At 40.2% G+C, this 19,761-nt stretch overlaps 1 long non-coding RNA gene across 1 annotated transcript in view; it reads left to right on the top strand.

Annotated features, from left to right (window-relative positions):
* LOC140710593 (uncharacterized) overlaps window positions 1-19,761 on the top strand; it is a 148,040-nt gene that overhangs the window by 27,895 nt on the left and 100,384 nt on the right. Inside the window, exon 2 of the long non-coding RNA XR_012091664.1 lies at window positions 2,975-3,153. This is a non-coding gene — a long non-coding RNA (uncharacterized lncRNA). The remainder of the gene's footprint in view (window positions 1-2,974; window positions 3,154-19,761) is intronic.

Below are 19,761 nucleotides of genomic sequence, written 5' to 3' on the forward strand. Positions count from 1 at the left end.
ATTGAGCTTTTTTTAAATGCTTGTTGGCTGCATGTATGTCTTCTTTTGAAAAATGTCTATTCATGTCCTTTGCCCACTTTTCAATGGGATGGTTTGTTTTTCTCTTGTAAGTTTGTTTAAATTCCTTATAGATGCTGGATATTAGATCTTTGTCAGATACGTAGTTTGCAAATATTGTCTCCTATTCTGTAGGTTGTCTGTTTACTATGTTAATAGTTTCTTTTGCTGTACAGAAGCTCTTTAGTTTAATTAGATCCCACTTGTCAATTTTTGTTTTCATTGTGATTGCTTTTGATGTCTTCGTCATGAAATATTTGCCCATTCCTAGGTCGAGGATGATATTGCCTAGGTTTTCTTCCAGGATTTTTATAGTTTAGGGTTTTACATTTAAGTTGGGAGATAGATAACAAACTGATTTGCAAATAAATAATATGCCAGGTGGTCATAATTACTAAGGAAATAATAAACTGGGATAAAAGGAATAACAATTCATACAAATAATAAAGGAAAATTTAAATAGTGATAAAAGAAGACATATAACAGGGTGGGCGTATGTGAGAGTTAATTTTATATGTCAACTTGACTAGGTTAAGGGATACCCAGACAACTAGCAAAATGTTATCTCTGGGGGTGTCTGTGAGGGTGTTTCTGGAGGAGATTAGCATTTGAATCAGTAGACTGAGTGAAGAAGAGCTGCTCTTAGTAATGTGGGTGAAGGCCGAGTGCGGTGGCTCACACCTATAATCCCAGCACTTTGAGAGGTCAAGACGGGTGGATCACCTGACATCAGGAGTTCAAGACCAGCCTGGCCAGCATGGTGAAACCCCGTCTCTACTAAAAATACAAAGATTTGCTGGGCGTGGTGGCATGCACCTGTAATCCCAGCTACTCAGGAGGTTGAGGCAGGGAAATTGCTTGAACCCGGGAAGTGGAGGTTGCAGTGAGCTGAGATCGTGCCATTGCACTCCAGCCTGGCCAACAAGAGCAAAACTCTATCTCAAAAAGAAGAGTAATGTGGGTGAATACCATCCAATCCACTGGGGGTCCAGATAGAACAAAAAGGCTAAGGGAGGGCTAATAATTTTTCTTTTCTGGAGCTGGGACATCCATCTTTTCCTGCCCTTGGATGTTGGAGCTACTGATTCTTGGGTCTTTGGACTCCAGGACTTACACCAGCCTGTCCCCTAACCCCTGCCCTGGTTCTCAGACCTTTGGCCTTGGACTGAAAGTTATACCATCAGCTTTCCTGGTGCTCCAGCTTATAGATAACAGATTATTGGATGTCCTGGCCTCCATAAACACATAAATCAATTTTCATAATTATATAATTATTTGCATAAAAATGCATAGTGCTCCAAATATACATGGAGAGTTTAGGTCTTAGAATAAATTCTTTGCAACAGCCAGGTTCAGATAACCGTGGTAACTCTTAAAATAAAACCTTTGCAACAGCGAAGTTCGGATAACTGTGGCAGAGATTATATACAACCTGTTTCTCTGAGGAACCCTAATACAGCATATAATTTTATGAGGAAATTGGGCAATGCAGCACTTCGCACTTGAGTAGGAAATTGGGCACTGAGCTTTCTGACAAGCAATGAGCAAAACATATTGAATTTGGTAATTTAACTTATGCGATTAAAAAAATAGACATAGGTATGTCATCGAAAAGAGTTAAGCTCTGTAAAATATTTGAAGAGATTTAATCTGAGCCAAATATGAGTGACTATGACTCACGACACAGCCCTCAGGAGGTCCTGAGAACCTGTGTCCAACGTGGTCAGAGTGCAGCTTGGTTTTATACATTTTTAGGAGGCATAAGACATCAATCAAATACGTTTAAGGAATACATTCAGGAAGCAGGGACAACTCAAAGCAGGGGCTTCCAGGCTTTAGGAAAATTTAAACATTTTCTGGTTGACAATTGGTTGAGTTTGTCTAAAGATCTGTTACCCATAGAAAAGAAACGTTCAGGTTAAGGTAAAAGATTGTGGAGACCAAGGTTCTTTTGAAGTCTTATAGTGGCTGCCCTTAGAGACAATTGATGACAGGTGTTTCCTATTCAGATCGTTAAAAGGTGCTAGACTCTTAGTTAATGTCTTTAGGATGGTGAGGGCCTGGAAGAAAACGATCTAGCTATGTTAGTAGATTCTTTACAGATGCAAGTTTTTGCCCACAAAGGACAGCTTTGCAGGGCCATTTCAAGATATGGCAAAGAAACATAGTTTGAGGTAAAATATTTTGACTTTCTTCTTTGTCACGTAATGTTATGCCAGGGTCAGATTGGAAAGTAAGTCGCAAAATATAGGGTTAAATAAAACCCATCTGATGAGAATTTATGGTTTGTAGGGCCTGACTCCCCAGACCCCTTAGATAGGAATTTGGGCAAGAAAAAAATCAGAGCTCCGTCCTCATGTATATATATATTTTTCAGATAAGACTTTTTCCAGCATCAAACTCCAAAGAGTATGTGTCTCAATAACCCTTTTAAATACTGTAACTTCAGAGAATGGAAAAAGCATTAACATTCAGAGTCATAGGCAGATAATTGATGGCTGAGGAGGGACAGAACGTGGATTGGGGAGTGGGATGTGGAGATTTCCCTGGACCAGAGGTGGGGACTCTCCGAGAGGTTCTACCGGTTTTGACCAGCTGCTCTTTATGCCTCGGCGGCCTCCTGAGTCTTCTGCATTAGAGCTTCCCTAACACAGGCTGTTAAGCTCTCTTGTGCTGATTTGACATCTGGAACAAATTCTTTTGTCATACACCATCAGACTTTAAACAAATAAAAGCTAATGAGTTATACAGATGCCATGATTTTGCCTCAACCAATAATTACTTTGTTCACTCAAGGGTAGTACGGAGGTCCAGAGACAGGAGGATCTCTCCTGTTTCACCTCACATTAGCATTTGTTTGCTTTGACAAATATCTGACTTGTCTGATGTTTACAATGTAACATATTTATTTTGCCAGGTCTGCCCTGTAGATCATCTTGTCCCAGAGATCTACAGCATAAGGGCCTGGAAACAGACTTTGTTTTGGAGCCAAGCCCAGCAAAGTCTTAATTCCTTCTCCCTCAATCACTATCTGGATGAACAAGGGCAAGTCCTTGAACCTCTCTGGGCCTCAGTTTCCTCACCCATAAACTGGAGGTAAAAACACACAGCCCATGGGATGGGATTACATAAGAGCCTAACACAATGTCTGGCACAGAGTGGGAAATCAGTAAATATTTGCTTCCATCCTTTGCTCAAATCACTTTTAACTCATGGTCCCTTTGAGAAAATGAGGAAGTCAGTCTTCATTTGACTGAGAAAAGAAGTAAATCTTTTTCTGTTGTTGTTAAGATAAGAATTATCTATGTAAGTTCACTTTAAGGATAGTGATTTGTTGTTTTTCATTTAAAGCCAATTAATCAATGTAGTATGGATGTCTTCCTTCTCCCTGGAGTCTCTTCGAAGTGGTTTGCTCCCAGGGCATCTAAAGAGAAGATGTCAAGAGGACTGGAATAAGAGAAAGTTGATAGAATGGAGAAAGGGCTATCTGGGATAGAAGGGTGTACACGCTACCTCTCCAGTTGGTTCCCAGTGGGGGATATTAGGGCAATGGATTGTAGCTCAGTGTCCAGCTTCTGGAACCTCTGGAGGAAGTCAGATCCTGCCTCCAGGGATGCCTATGGATATTTCCTTCTCTGCCCAGGCAAGCCCACCTCCAGGTGCAGCAGCCACAGCTGCTAGAAACAACCAACACCGGCCGGGCGCGGTGGCTCAAGCTGTAATCCCAGCACTTTGGGAGGCTGAGACAGGTGGATCACCAGGTCAGGAGATCGAGACCATCCTGGCTAACACGGTGAAACCCCATCTCTACTAAAAATACAAAAAACTAGCCGGGCGAGGTGGCAGGCCCCTGTAGTCCCAGCTACTCCGGAGGCTGAGGCAGGAGAATGGCGTGAACCCGGGAGGCGGAGCTTGCAGTGAGCCGAGATCCGGCCACTGCACTCCAGCCTGGGCCACAGAGCGAGACTCCGTCTCAAAAAAAAAAAAAAAAAAAAAGAAACAACCAACACCAGCAGGAGAGGAGATAATCCAGGCATAAGGCACCAGGAGAAATAAGTCAGGGATGGGGTCGGTGGTCAAATCATTCTCCTTTTTTGTAATAAGTTTTATTTTGTTTTTCATTGTCATATAATAATTATATATATTTATGAGATGTAATGTGATGCTTGGTGTGCATTATGTAATGATCAAATCAGAATGGTTAGCATATTGATCATCTCAAATGCCTGCCATTTCTTTGTAGTAAGAATACTTAACTGAGGCAGGGGTATCATGAGGTCAAGAGAACGAGACCATCCTGGCCAACATGGTGTAACTCCGTCTCTACTAAAAATACAAAAATTAGCTGGGTGTGGTGGTGCACGCATATAGTCCCAGCTACTCGGGAGGTTGAGGCAGGAGAATCCCTTGAACCCAGGAGGCAGAGGTTGCAGTGAGTCGAGATTGCAGCACTGCACTCCAGCCTGGAGACAAAGCAAGACTCCGTCTCAAAAAAAAAAAAAAAAAAAAAAGAATATTTAAAATCCTCTCTTCAAGTTACTTTGAAGTGTACCATACAATATTGTCCACTATCATCACTGTTGTGCAATAGCACACCAGAATTTATTTCTCCTGTCTAACTGTAACTTTGTACTCATTGACCAACTTCTCTTTCTTTCCCTCTCCTCACCTATACCTCACCAGTCTCGGGTAACAACTGTTCTTTTGTATGTTTCTATGAGATCAATATTTTTTTAGATTCTACACATGAGTGAGATCATATAAGATGTGTCCTTCTGTGCTTGGCTTATTATTTGGCTTAGTATTTATGTATTTATTTATTTATGGTTGAATAGTATTCCACTATGTACATATACAACATTTTCTTTATCCAGTCAGCCACTGATGGACACTTATGTTGATTCCATAGCTTGGTTAGTGTGAATAATGCTGCAATGAACATGGGACTGCAGATATCTCTTCAACATACAGATTTCATTTTCTTTGGATATATACACACTAGTAGGATTGTTGGATAATATGATAGTTCTATTTTTAATTTATTGGGAAACCTCCGTACTGTTGCCCGGAAGTGTACTCTTTTGTATTCCCATCAATAGTATATAAGAGTTCCCCTTTCTCTGCATCCTTGCCAGCACTTCTTATTTTGTTTATTTTTTTATGATAGACATTTTAACCAGGCTGAGGTGGTATCTCACTTTGGTTTTGATTTGCCTTTCCCTAATGGTTAGTGATGTTGAGCATGTTCTCATGCACTTATTGGCCATTTGTGTGTCTTCATTTGAGAAATCTCTATTTAGATCTTTTACTGATTTTTAAATCGGCTAGATTATTTGTGGGTTTTTGTTTTTTTGTTTTGTTTTTTGCTGTCGTGGTGTTTGAGTTCCTTATATATTCTGGATATTAATCCATGGTCAGATTCATAGTTTGCAAATATTTTTGCCCATTTTGTAGATTCACTTCGTTGATTGTTTCCTTAGTCATCGCCTTTTTCATAAAATTTGCCCAGAATAATGTCCTGAAGTGTCTCCCCTATGTTTTCTTCTAGTATTTTTATAGTTTTGAGTCTTACTTTCATTAATTATTATTATTATTATTTGTAGAGTTGAGTTCTCATTATTTGCCCAGGCTGGTATCAAACTCCTGGCTTCAAGTGATCTTCCTACCTTGGCCTCCCAAAGTGTTGAGATTACAGTCCTGAGACACTGTGTCCAGTGTCTCACTTTTAAGTCATTAATCTATCTTGAGTTGATTTTTGTATATGGTGAAAGACAGGAGTCCAGTTTCCTTCTTCTGCCTATGGATATCCAATTTTCCCAGCACCATTTATTGAAGACCATGTTCTTTCCCTAGTGTATGTTTTCACTGACTTTGTCAAAAATCAATTGGCTGTAAATACATAGGTTTATTTCTGGGTTCTTTATTCTGTTCCATTGATGTATACCATGCTGTTTTGGTTACTATAGTCTTGAAATATATTTCAAAGTCAGGTAGTGTGATGCCTTTATTCATTTGGCTCAGAAATACCTTGGCTACTTAGGCTCTTTTTTGATTCTACATGAATTTTAGAATTGCTTTTCTATTTCTGAGAAAAATGGCATTGATATTTTGATAGGGATTGTTTTGAATCTGTAGATTGCTTTGGGCAGTATAGTCATTTTAATGATATTAATTATTCCAATCTATAAACATGAGATGTCTTTCCATTTGTTTGCATCCTCTTCAATTTTTTTCATCTGCAGTTTGTATTACAGTTTTACTTGTAGAACTCTTTCATCTCATTGGTTAAATATATTACTAGGAAGGGTTATGTTTTTTTGGTAGGTTTGTAAATGGAATTGCCTTCTTGGTTTCTTTCTCAGCTATATGAACTTTCTCAGTTCATTATTGGTGTATAGAAATGCTACTCATTTTTGTATGTTGGTTTTATATCCTGCAACATTAGAGAATTTAATTATCAGATCTAAAAGTTTGTTGTTGGAGTTTTTAAGTTTTTCTAGATGTAACATCATGTCATCTGTGAAGGACAATTTAATTCCTTTGTTTCCAATTTGCATGCTTTTTATTGCTTTCTCTTGCCTGATTGCTATGTCCAGGAATTCCAGTAGTATGCTGGATAAGAGTAGTGAAAGTGTGTATCCTTGTCTAGTTTCTGTTTTTAGAGGAAAGATTTTTAACTTTTCCCCATTCAGTGTAATATGATCTATGGGTTTGTCATATACAGCTTTTATTAGGTTAGATATTTCCTTCTGTGCCTTGTTTATTAAGAGTTTTCATCATGAAGAAATGTTGAATTTCATCAAATTCTTTTTCTGCATCTGTGGAGATGATCAGGTGGTTTTTGTCCTTTGTTCTACTGATGTGACGTATTACATTTTGTGATTTGTGTATGTCAAAACATCTTTGCATCCCTGGGATAAATCCTGTTTGATCATGGTGTACTATCTTTTCGATATACTGTTGCATTCAGTTTGCTAGTATTTTGTTGAAGATTTTTGTGTCTGTGTCCAACAGAGATGTTGGCTTGTATTTTTCTTTTTTTCATTGCATCCTTGTCTGGTTTTGATACCAGGGTAATAGTAGTCTCATAGAATGAATAGGGAGAATTCTCTCCTCTCCAATTTTTTTTTTTTTTTTTTTGAATAGGGAGAATTGGTGTTAATTCTTTGTAAGATTGATAGAATTCTTCAGTGAACCTATCAGTCCTGGACTTTTCTTTGTTGGGAGTCTTTTTATTGCTGATTCAAATCTGATTACTCTGATTATTGGTTTGTTCAGGTTTCTGTATCTTCCCAATTCAATATTGATATGTTGGAGTGTATGCATTTCCTGTACATCTTCTAGTTTGTTAATGTATACTTGTTCATAAGTCTCTGATGATATTTTGTATTTCTATGGTACCAGTTGCAATGCGTCCTGATTTTGTTTTTCTGATTTTTAAAAATTTGAGTCTTTGCTCTTATTTTCTTTGTTAGTCTGCTAGCAGTTTATTGATTTTATCTTCTCAAAAACACAACTTTTTGTTTCACTGACCCTTTGTAACTTTTTTAGTCTCCATTTTATTTAATTCTGCTCTGATCTTCATCATTTTTTCTCTTCTACTAATTTTGAATTTGGTTTAATATTGCTTTCCTAGTTCGTCGAGGTACCTCATTAGATTGTCTATTTGAAATCTTTCTACTTTTTTGATGTAGATGCTAATTGGTATAAAATTCCCTCTTAGAATTGCATTTATTGTATCCCATAGATTTTGGTGTGTTGTGTTTTGATTTTCACGTTGTTTAATTTTCATGTATTTTTTTTTCAGTTTTCAAAGTTCATCGTGTTATTGATTTTGATTTATTCCACTGTCTGAACAGATACTTGATATGATTTCAACTTTTTGTTATTTTTTGAGATTGTTTCGAGTTTCAACATGTAATCTGTCCTAGAGAATGTTTCATGTACTGACGAGAAGATTGTGTATTCTGTACCTGTTGGATAAACTGTTCTGTAAATGTCTTTGAGGTCCATTTGTTCTAAAGCACAGTTTAAATCCGATATATCTTTGTTAATTTCCTGTCTAGGTGACCTGATTACTACTGAAAGTGGGATGTTAGAGTATCCAACCATTATAGTATTGGAGTCTATCCTTTTCAACTTAATAATATTTGCTTTAAATAGCTGGGTATTTTAGTGTTGGGTTGATATACGTTTAGAATTTTTATATCCTCTTACTGAATTAATCCTTTTATCATTATATAATGACTTTTTTGTCTCTTATTACTGTTTTTGACTTAAAGTATGTTTTAAAGTATACTTAATGTATAGCTACTTCTGCTCAATTTTGGTTTCCATTTCCATTTCCATAGAATATCGTTTTCCATTCCTTTACTTTCAGTCTATATGTACCTTTACAGATAAGATGAGTTTCCTGTAGCCAGTATATAGTTGGGTCATTTTAAAAAATCTTTTTTATATCTTTTAAGTGGAAAGTTCAATTTGTTTGTATTCAAGGTGATTATTGATATGTGAGGGCTTATTTCTGTCATTTTGTTAACTGAATTGTGGTTGTTTTGTATATCCTTTGTCCTTTTCTTTCTCTCTTATTATTTATCATTGTGGTTTGGTGGTTTTCTGTAGTGGTAACATTTGAGTTTTTTCTTTTCCCTATTTGTAGGTTTGCCTTATCAGTGGATTGCATATTTTCATGTGTTTTCATGAAGGTAGATATCATCCTTTCACTTGTATGTGTAGGATTCCCTTAACCATTTTTTGTTGAACAAGTCTAATGGTGATGAATTTTCTTAGGATTTTGCTTGCCTGAGAAAGATATTACTTCATTTTCATTTATGAAGGGTATCTTTGCTATATTCACAGAGTATAGTAAGTATCCTTGACTGGTAAAATTATTTTTTCTTTCAGCGCTTTCGATATATCATCCCAGTCTCTCCTGGTTTATAAGGTTTCTGCTAAGAAATTCACTGTTAGTCTGATGGGGGTTCCCTTATGAGTGGCTAGATACTTTTCTCTTGCTGTTTTTAGGATTATCTTGTTTTTCTTGACTTTTGACAGTGTCATTATAATGTGCCATAAAGAAGGTATTTTTGAGTTGTGTGTATTTGGGGATTCTTGAGCTTCTTATGTCTGGATGTCTCAATGTCTTGCTAGGCTTGGGAATTTTCAGTTATTATTTGGTTAATTAAGTTTTCTATCCATTTTGGTCACTCTTCAACTTCTGGGATACCAAAATTTCAAATATTTGGTCACTTTATGGTGTCCAATATGTCACAGAGACTTTATTCATTCTCTTTTATTCTTCTTTACTTTTGTCTGACTGTGCTATTTCAGAAAACCTGTGTTTGAGTTCTGAAATTCTTTCTTCTGCTTGGTATAGACTATTGCCAAAGTTTTCAAATATATGTTGCATTTCCTTCCATAAATTATTCAGTTTCAGTATTTCTCTTTGGTTCTTTTTTATTATAACTATATTTTTAGTAAATATTTCATTTATATTCTGAATTGTTTTTCTAGTTTTTTTGTGTTATCTACATCCTTTTGTATCTCATGAACTTCTTTAATATCATTATTTTAAATTATTTCTCCAGGATGTTATACATTTCTTTTTCACTGGAATCCATTACTGCAGAACTATTGTGTTCCTTTGAAGGTATCATATTTCCTTGCTTTTTCATGGTTTTTTTTTTTGTGCACTTATGTTGATATCTGTACATCTGGTGTAATAGTTGCTTCTTCCAATTTTTAAGTTTGCTTTCATAGGTAAAGCATTTTTCCTGAAGGTGTATCTATGATGTTGGTTGGTTAGTACACTTTGGCTTTAATTTTTTTCTTTCTTTCTTTCTTTCTTTTTTTTTTTTTTTTTGAGATAGTCTCATTCTGTCACCTAGGCTGAAGTACAGTGGCGCAATCTCAGCTCAGCTCACCTCCACCTCCTAGATGCAAGCGATTCTCCTGCCTCAGCCTCCCAAGTAGCTGGGATTACAGGTGTGCACCACCACACCCAGATACTTTTTGTATTTTTAGTAGAGATGGGGTTTCTCTAGGTTGGCCAGGCTGGTCTCAAACTCGCAACCTCAGGTGATCCACCCACTTTGGTCTCCCAAAGTGCTGGGATTGCAGGTGTGAGCCACCGCGCCTGGCCCACTTTGGCTTTAATTCTAAGTGTATGCAGTATGTAGTTGCTCTATGATTTCTTCAGCTGTGAACAGCATCAGTGGCATCTGTGGTTTTCTCAGTGCCTTCATGTATGTTTATCAGTGGAGGCTGTGGTAAAGTTTTTCTGGTGACAGGAATGCAAGTTGAGTCAGTCCTCAGGCTCCAGTGGTGGCAGCAGTACACTGAACGTGCCGGTTCTTGGGTCCTAATGTGACACACACTGGCACTGGTGTTAGTGAGTCCAGGGAGGCTCATTTCGGGACCTCCAGGAAGCTTTCTTGGGAGCTGGTACTGACAGCAGTGAGCCAAGCAGTCAGGCGGGTCCTCAGGCCCCTCGGGAGCAAGCATGGCATGAATGATGGCAGTAGCAATGGTAGAACAATCCTCTGTTCCCATTGGTCCACACTGGTGTTGGCAATGGCTGCTATGGATTGCATGAGCCAGCTCCCAGGCTTGCAGGTGGCACATATGGGTGGATGCCAGCAACAGTGGCAGTGCCACTGTTGGATGGGCCCAACTTTAGGTCACTGAAAGGAATGCTCAGGTGCCAGTAGTGAGGTGGACAAAGTTGGGTGATCCCTGGGCCCCCAGACAGCATGTTTGAGCACAGGAGGGTCTGGAGCTGGACTATACGGACCTGTCCTCAGGTCCTCAGTGGTGTGTGCAGGCTGTGATAGGCAAGGGCAGGGTAATCATCAGGCTCCTGGTAAAATGCTTGAGTGGAGGCACAGTGGCTGTGCTGTAGCCCTGCTACTAGGCATGACAGCATAGCTTTCAATGGTAGCAGCCATAGGCAGGCAGCTGGAACACGTGCTTTGGCCCTAGATAGCAGCTGTGGGTAGATTATCTTCTCCTTGGGGTGCTTATAAATGTGTGTCAGCTCCAACGCTGAGACAGTGGGGTCACTGCCTGTTGTTCACACTTTGGCCCTGCCCATGGCAGCAGCTCCGGGTGGGGGATTCTGTCCTTGAAACGTGTGAAAATGCATGGAGGCTGTGATGTTGGGAGCAGTAAGGTTGCTGCCAATGACTTGTGCTTTGGCCCTGGTGGCAGCAGCCAGCTGTGAAGGTGATGTCATGAGGCTCCATGGATGTGGGCATGCAGGGGCTGTTGGGCTCCAAGGCAGAATGCAGTCTGGTGGGGATTTGGCTCCCAAAATGGCAACGTGTTGTAGCTGCCTAGGGTTCGGGGATGCGTGGGGGACTCAGGGTGAGCTCCCTCTCCGGAGCAAAGCTGTCCTGCCATCTCCGGGCAGCTCTCTATGTTTTCTCAGGGCCTGCAAGGCTGGAGGGGCTCTCCTGTGGGGAGGACCCAGGAGCCTGCGGTAGGAACATGGAGCAATGGGGATTGGGAGGGTGGAGTGTCTCCCATTTATCCTTGCCAGGCTCCTGTCAATCTGAGACAAATATGCTGCCTCACTTCCCTCTCTTTCCTTGCTTTAGGTGTTTTTCTTTTTTTGACAGAGTTTCACTTTGTTGCCCAGGCTGGAGCGCAGTGGCACAGTCTCGGCTCACTGCAACCTCTGCCTCCTGGATTCAAGCAATTCTCGTGCCTCAACCTCCCACATAGCTGGGATTACAGGTGCCCACCAACACACCCAGCTACCTTTTTTCTTTTTTTTTTTTTTTTTTTTTTTTTTGTATTTTAGTGGAGACAGGGTTTCACCCTGTTGCCCAGGCTGGTCTCAAACTCCTGAATTCAGGCAATCCACCCATCTTGACCTCCCAGAGTGCTAGGGTTACAGGCGTGAGCCACCACACCCAGCCTAGGTGTTTTTTTTTTTTTTTTTTTTTTTTGAGATGGAGTCTCGCTCTGTCGCCCAGGCTGGAGTGCAGTGGCGCGATCTCCACTCACTGCAAGCTCCACCTCCCGGGTTCACGCCATTCTCCTGCCTCAGCCTCCCGTGTAGCTGGGACTACAGGCGCCCGCCACCGCGCCCAGCTAATTTTTGTATTTTTAGTAGAGACGGCGTTTCACCGTGTTAGTCACGATGGTCTCGATCTCCTGACCTCGTGATCCACCCGCCTCGGCTTCCCAAAGCGCTGGGATTACAGGCGTGAGCCACCACGCCCGGCCCAGCCTAGGTGTTTCTTATCACTTCTCTGTTGAATTTCACTGAACTCTCATCAATGATCTGTTCGAAGTGTGATTATTTACTCACTACGTTGGGTTCTTCTCTGTCGAAGAGGTGAGTGTCAGATACATGTAGTCAGATACCTTGAAACCTCTCCTCAAATTCTGTAAGATTTGAGGACAGCCGGGCGCAGTGGTTCACATCTGTAATCTCAGCACTTTGGGAGGCCAAGGCGGGCAGATCACCTGAGGTCAGGAGTTTGAGACCAGCCTGACCAACATGGAGAAACCCTGTCTCTACTGAAAATACAAAATTAGATGGGCATGGTGGTGCATGCCTGTAATCCCAGCTACTGTGGAGGTTGAGGCAGGAGAATCGCTTGAACCTGGGAGGCAGAGGTTGCAGTGGGCTGAGATCGCGCCACTGCATTCCATCCTGGGCAACAAGAGCAAAATTCTCTCTCTCAAAAAAAAAAAAAAAAAAAAGATTTGAGGATAAAAGTTGTGAGGACAAGAGGGAAATCTTTGCCACTAAATAGATTTATTTCATAAAGTGGAGAAAACTAGAAATAAATACTTTTTCTCTTAAATTGAGACCCAATGACAATAGATAAACTGATCTGATGTTAAAGCATTAAAATTAATTTTAAATAGGAAATAAAATGAAAATAACATCTTGGAAATATAGCAGCTGCCAATATTTAAGTTATGGACATCTTCTTAAGAGAAATGAGCATTTTAAAATAAATATAATATTTTATATTCTATTTCAGGAGATTCTGAAACTCTCATACATGGCAACTTAGAATGTAAAATAGTAGAACCACCTTGGAAAACAGTTTTGCAATTTCTTCAAAAACTAAAAGTATACATGCGCTATGATTCATAGATGTTTACCAAAAGAAATAGTCACATGTCCATACAATGATTTGCATGCAAATGTTCATAACAGCTTTATTCGTGATAGCCAACAGCTCAAACCAACCTGAATGTCTCACAAAAAGTGAATGGGTGAGTAAACTGTGACATATCTGTATAACAAAATATTACTCAGCGGTGAAACCCTGTCTCTATCTAAAAATACAAAAAAAATTAACGAGGCGTAGGTGGTGCATGCTTGTTGTTCCAGCTACTCGGGAGGCTGAGGCAGGAGAATGGCATAAAACCCGGGAGGTGGAGCTTGCAATGAGCCGAGATCGTGCCACTGCACTCCAGCCTGGGTGACAGAGCGAGGCTGCGTCTCAAATAAATAAATAAATAAATAAATAAATAAATAAATAAATGTTACTCAGCAATAAAAATAGATGATCTATTGAGATCTGAGACCTGTACAAAAATGTGAAAATTTCAAAACAAGTGTTCTGATTGAAGGATAATGTATGTCTTCATTTATTTAAAATTTGGCAAATGTCAGCTAATCGATAGTGACAGAAAGATCAGCGCTTGCCTGGAAAGGGGTCAGGGGCTTGGAGAAAGGGGAATGACAAAGGGGAATAGAAATCTTTGACAGGTGATAGGTATCATCTTCATCTTGATTGTGGTGATGGATTCATGTGTGTATAGACATGTCAAAATGTATCAAATCGTGCAGTTCATATATTTTCACTTATTGTATGTTAATTATTTCTCAACACAGCTGGGAAAGGTAATACTACACAATACTCAATACTGACCAGTGTGGAGTGAAATCTGTACAACCACACACTTTTTTTTCTATTTTTTCTTTTTTTTTTTTTTTTTTGAGATGGAGTCTCGCTCTGTCGCCCAGACTGGAGGGCAGTAGCGTGATCTTGACTCACTTGCAACCTCCCCCTCCTGGATTCAAGTGACTTCTCCTGCCTCAGCTTCCAGAGTAGCTGGGACTACAGGCACATGCCACCACGCCCGGCTAATTTTTGTATTTTCAGTAGAGACAAGGTTTTGCCATGTTGGCCAGGCTGGTCTCAAACTCCTGACCTCAGGTGATCCTCCCACCTCGGCCCCCCAAAGTGCTGGGATTACAGGTGTGAGCCACTGTGCCCGGCCAACGACACACTTTTAATAACAGTGCACATATTTGTCACCTGTAAGGAAAGCAATTTTGCGAGGTATATCATAAATTGTTACTACTATTGTTATTAAAATATGGGTCAAAATATAAAAGAACCAGCCAAAGTAGGCAATGATCAAAGCAGTTTATGTCAGGTGGTGTTAACCTCTGATATGTCCTTTTAGAGAAACGCATGCTTAGCTATGTTACAGACTCATCTATGGGGAAGCCTCAGGCTCTAGAAGTACAGCACCAGAGTCAACCGTTTGGCTTACATTCACCAGCAACCACCAAATTTACATGTCGTGTATGACTGACCCTTTGCTACTTCTGTTTGAAACAGAATAGCTGTGTTCTTTAATTGCTTCTTTAGGGACTCGTAATGCATTCTAAGTGTTTACTAAGCCTTGGAAAATGATTGATTGCCTCTGGTTAATACTTTTATATTCAAGGTTAATTATTGTTTTCTGATAACATTTTTTATTCATTAGCATCCTTTAATAAGGTTGGCAATCATTGGCTAGTTAAGTGGACAAACCATTAATATAAGAGCTAAAGTTTCAACTAAGGGTCAATCTACTAATTTCTTAGTCATAGACCAGATGGGAAGACCTTATTAAAAAAAAAAAAATGCTTATGTTCAGTATCTTCTCTTTAACTAAATGATACTATAAATATACTGTGAGCGGCCTGGAGCTTTCTATTTCGCTGGGCAGAATAATCACGAAGAAGTCAGGGCAAAGGAAGTCGCGTACAAAGCAGATGGAGAATGGATGGGGAAGGAGGATCGTATAACTGATTTCTCATTGAATGTAACGAATTAGGCACAGAAATCTATAGTAAAGGAAAGAAGACAGAGAACATGAAGGTTTATGGTGATTTATAAACCTTCTCTGAACCTTACATTTTAATGTTATCCTTAAAAGATACTGAGTCCCTTATTATGAAAGGAAGAGGAGAATATACAAACTTCATATCAGGCTCAGGCTGGCTTCCTGCTGATAGGTTCCTACAGAAATCAATAAAGAGATATGCATTGCACAGTTGGCAGCTATTTCAGTGAGTCCTTCCGAAGATGAGCAGAGACCTAGTGCATTCCTTGAAGAGGGTTAAAAGAGACCAAAGCAAAGCTACAGACATTTAACTAAATTCAAGTAAGAAATTCTGACACTGTAACTCAAAGTAATGGGTGTAATTAATAAAGAATGAAAATCATGTAACTGCTAAGCACAGCAGAATTATGAAGATACTGATGACACCATGCCAAATGGCTCCTTCCTGCCTTGCTTTAAATAGCTATTTACTAAACACTGACGGTGATCACAGCATGATGTCAGGGAGCAAATTGTGGGAAGAGAGAGAATAAAAAAGCATTTGGCAGTCATAGTTCATCTTGATACTCTTGTGCTTGAAAATGGCTATTGGTGGCCGGGCGCGGTGGCTCAAGCCTGTAATCCCAGCACTTCGGGAGGCCGAGGCCGGTGGATCACCAGAGGGCAGGAGTTCAAGACCAGCCTGGCCAACATGGTGAAACCTCGTCTCTACTAAAAATACAAAAATTAGCCAGGCGTGGTGTCACACTCCTGTAGTCCCAGCTACTAGGGAGGCTGAGACAGGAGAATCGCTTGAACCCAGGAGGCAGAGGTTGCAGTGAACCAAGATTACACCACTGCACTGAAGCCTGGGCAATACAGTGAGACTCTGTCTCAAAACAAACAAACAAACAAACAAAAAGGGCTATTTGCTCTTTGTTTTTAGAACACAATGAATAAATGCCTTAGCAGGCATCCAAGTTTGTTTTTACTCTGTCTTCAATTCACCCCATTTCTCATATATGTTCTTCTCCATCATCTAGCCCATGAGTTGATATCAAAATTATCATACTGTATATCAGTTTACTTAATTCCAAGTATTATGTGGCATACAAAGTATTAAGTACATCAACATTACTTCTTGTGACAAACAACTCCAGTATCTCAATGACTATATTAGTCAGAGTTCTCCAGGGAAACAATTAGAATAGAATAGAATAGAATAGAAGAGAATAGAATAGAATAGAATAGATAGAAGATAGATGATAGATAGATAAATAGATAGAAGTATAGATAGATAGATAGATTAGATTAGATAGGTAGATTATATAAATAGATACAAATATATAGAAATATATTTATTATAAGGGATTAGATGATGCAATTATGAAAGCTGGGGAGTTCCACAATCTACCATCTGAAATCTGAAGATCAAGAAAGTCAGTGGCATAATTCTAGTCTAAACACAAAGGCCAAAGAACCGGGAGGACAAATGTCTGAGGCCGGAGAAGATGGATGTCCCAGCTCAGGCAGCGGGAGCAAATTCACCCCTCATCTGCTTTTTTGGTTCTTGTCAGAGCCTCAGTGAAGTGTGTGATGGCCACCCACACTGGTGAGGATGACCTTTACTCAGTATACTGATTCAAATGCTCATCTCTTCCAAGAGCACCATCACAGGCACACCCAGAAATTTACCAGGTATCTGGGCATCCCTGAGCCCAGTCAAGTCGACACATAAAATTAACCATCAGAAGTCACCTCCTTGTCAATGGGCACCCAGGTGAATCTTGTTAAACCATAGTAGTCTCCAAATAAAGACATTAACAAGATCATGCTTCCACTTAACAAGATACGACTATCCTTCGTCCAATCAAAAATGCATGAATGTCTTCATCAGAAGAGAAAATAAAGTTGTGAGTGAGGCTTCCTTTTTTCCTGATATACCTTAACTTAAATACTAGGATGTAAAATTAGCAATACTTAAATACTAACAAAATATTAATACATCTGCTGTTACCTGATAAGGGACTAAGAGAGAAAAGAAAACAAGCTATTTGCTTAATATATACGTGTGTGTGTGTGTGTATGTGTGTGTGTATAATATATATAGATATGTGTATATATGTAGTATTTGTATTCATACAAAATAAAAAGGAAATACTCATAATTACAGCCCTCATTTCTGTAACTGGTCACGTGGTTATAGCTGATATTTATACTTACATACTTATTATACTTATATATTCCTACTACCTATTCCGTATTCCCTTTGCTTTCAGCTGCACCTCAGCTGGTTGTGGTTCATTATCTGATGGGGTGAACCAAACCTTCATTAATAGTTGTGCCTAAATTGGGTTGTTGTCGTTTTTTTTTTTAATTGCCTGAAATCAATCATAGGGTATGGTAACAATAAGAGTTGCCTTAAGGGGTCCTCTGTATTCCAGACATACTCTTCTTTACTGCCATCATGGACTAGCCGTCCAATTTCTCCCAACCAACATCATAACCCTTTTATTGACCTATTGACTCAGAGGCATAAAGTGCCACAAAGTGGCCAGGTGGCAGGCTTAATTTTCAATTCAATGGAATCTTGTCGTGTATCCTGGTGGAAGCATTTCTTCCTCTGGAATTAAGACCTCTAGGCCAGACTGGGCACGGTGGCTCACGCCTGTAATCCCAGCACTTTGGGAGGCTGAGGCGGGTGGATCACGAGGTCAGGAGTTCAAGACCAGCCTGGCTAAGATGGTGAAACCCCGTCTCTATTAAAAATACAAAAATTAGCTGGGCATGGTGGTGGGTGCCTGTAATTCCAACTACGGGGGAGGTTGAGGCAGGAGAATCACTTGAACCCAGGAGTTGGAGGTTGCAGTGAGCCGAGATCGTGCCATTGCACTTCAGCCTGGGTGACAAGAGTGACTCCATCTCAAAAATAAATAAATAAATAAATAAATAAATAAATAAATAGAAGTAGCCCAAATACCCATGGTTCTTTCTCCTCCTCCAATGCCTTCTCTTTCCCAGTCTGCAACTATGACCTTCTGGAGAGTTCTTTGTGGTCAGCTGACAAAGGAAGAGAAGACTCATGCCTGGTTTACAGATGGTTCTGCATAATTTGTAGGCACCACTTGAAAGTGGACGGCCCCTACACCACAGCCCCTCTCCGGAACATCACTGAAGGACAATGGTGAAGCGAAATCGTCCAACGGGTAGAACTTCACACAATGCACCAGGTTGAGCATTTTGCTTGTAAGGGGCAATGTTCAAATATGTGATTATGCACCAATTCATGGGCTATAGCTAATGGTTTGGCTGGATTGTCAGGGTCTTAGAAGAAGCATGATTGTAAAATTGGTGACAGAGGAATATGGGGAAGAGGTGAATAGATAGATGTCTCTGAACAGGCAAAAAATCAACAAAAAAGATATTTGTGTCCCATGTTGTTGCTCACCAAAGGGTGACCTCAACAAAGGAGCATTTTAATAATTAAGTGGATAGAACAACCCATTCTGTGGATACTGGTGTGCCTCTTTCTCCAGACAACCCTGTTATCATCACACCGTGGTCTCATGAACAAAGTGGCCATGATGGCAGGGATAGAGGTTCTCAGTGGGCTCAGAAACATGGACTTCCACTCACAGAGGCTGACTTGCATACAGTCACTGCTGAGTGTCCAATCTGCCGGCAGCACAAACCTTTACTGAGCTGCTGTTATGACGTCATTCCCTAGAAGGATCAGCCAGCTACCTGGTGGCAGGTTGATTACATTGCGCTCTTCCGTCATGAAAGGGGCAGCTATTTGTCCGTACTGGAATAGACACTTACTCTGGATATGGATTTTTCCTTCCCTGCGTAGAAAACTTCTGCCAGAACTATCATCTGTGAACTTACAAAATGCCTCATTCCCCATCATGGTATTCTACACAGCATTGCTTCTCATCAAGGAATTCCTGTCATAGCAAAAGCAGTGCAGCAATGCTCATGGGATTCAATGGTCTTATCAGGTTCCCTAGTACTCATAAGAAGCTGGTTTGGTAAAACAGTGGAATAGCACTTTGAAGACTCAGTTACACAACCAACTAGGTGAGAAAACCTTACAAGACTGGTACAAGGTTCTCCAGAAATCTGCATGTGCTCTCAATCAGCATCCAATATCTGGTAGTGCTTCTCCCATAGCCAAGATTCACAGCTCCAGGAATTAAGGGGGTAGGAACGGGAGTGGCACCACTCACTATTACTCCTAGTGAGGCACTAGCAAAATTTTTTGCTTCCTGTGTCTTCAAGTTTATACTCCACTGGCCTAGAGGTTTTTTTTTTTTTTTTTTTTAAAGACAAAGTCTCACTCTGTTGCCCGGGCTGAAGTGCAGTGGCGCAGTCTCGACTCACTGCAACCTCCCACCTCTCAGGTTTAGCCAGTTCTCTGCCTCAGCCTCCCGAGTAGCTGAGATTACAGGCACCTGACACCATGCACAGGCCAGGGCAACTTCTTTATGTAACTTACTTATGCCTACACGGCCCACTTGGGATCAATCGCTTATACACCACTTCCATTTGATGATGGAGTATTGCTGTGCACACCAACTTTATGGCTCAGTGGTCTTTCACCAAGTAATAGCATTTACGGAATTCTATCTTAAG

Source organism: Chlorocebus sabaeus, chromosome 28 (genome assembly GCF_047675955.1).
Source record: "Chlorocebus sabaeus isolate Y175 chromosome 28, mChlSab1.0.hap1, whole genome shotgun sequence".
NCBI lineage: Eukaryota > Metazoa > Chordata > Mammalia > Primates > Cercopithecidae > Chlorocebus > Chlorocebus sabaeus.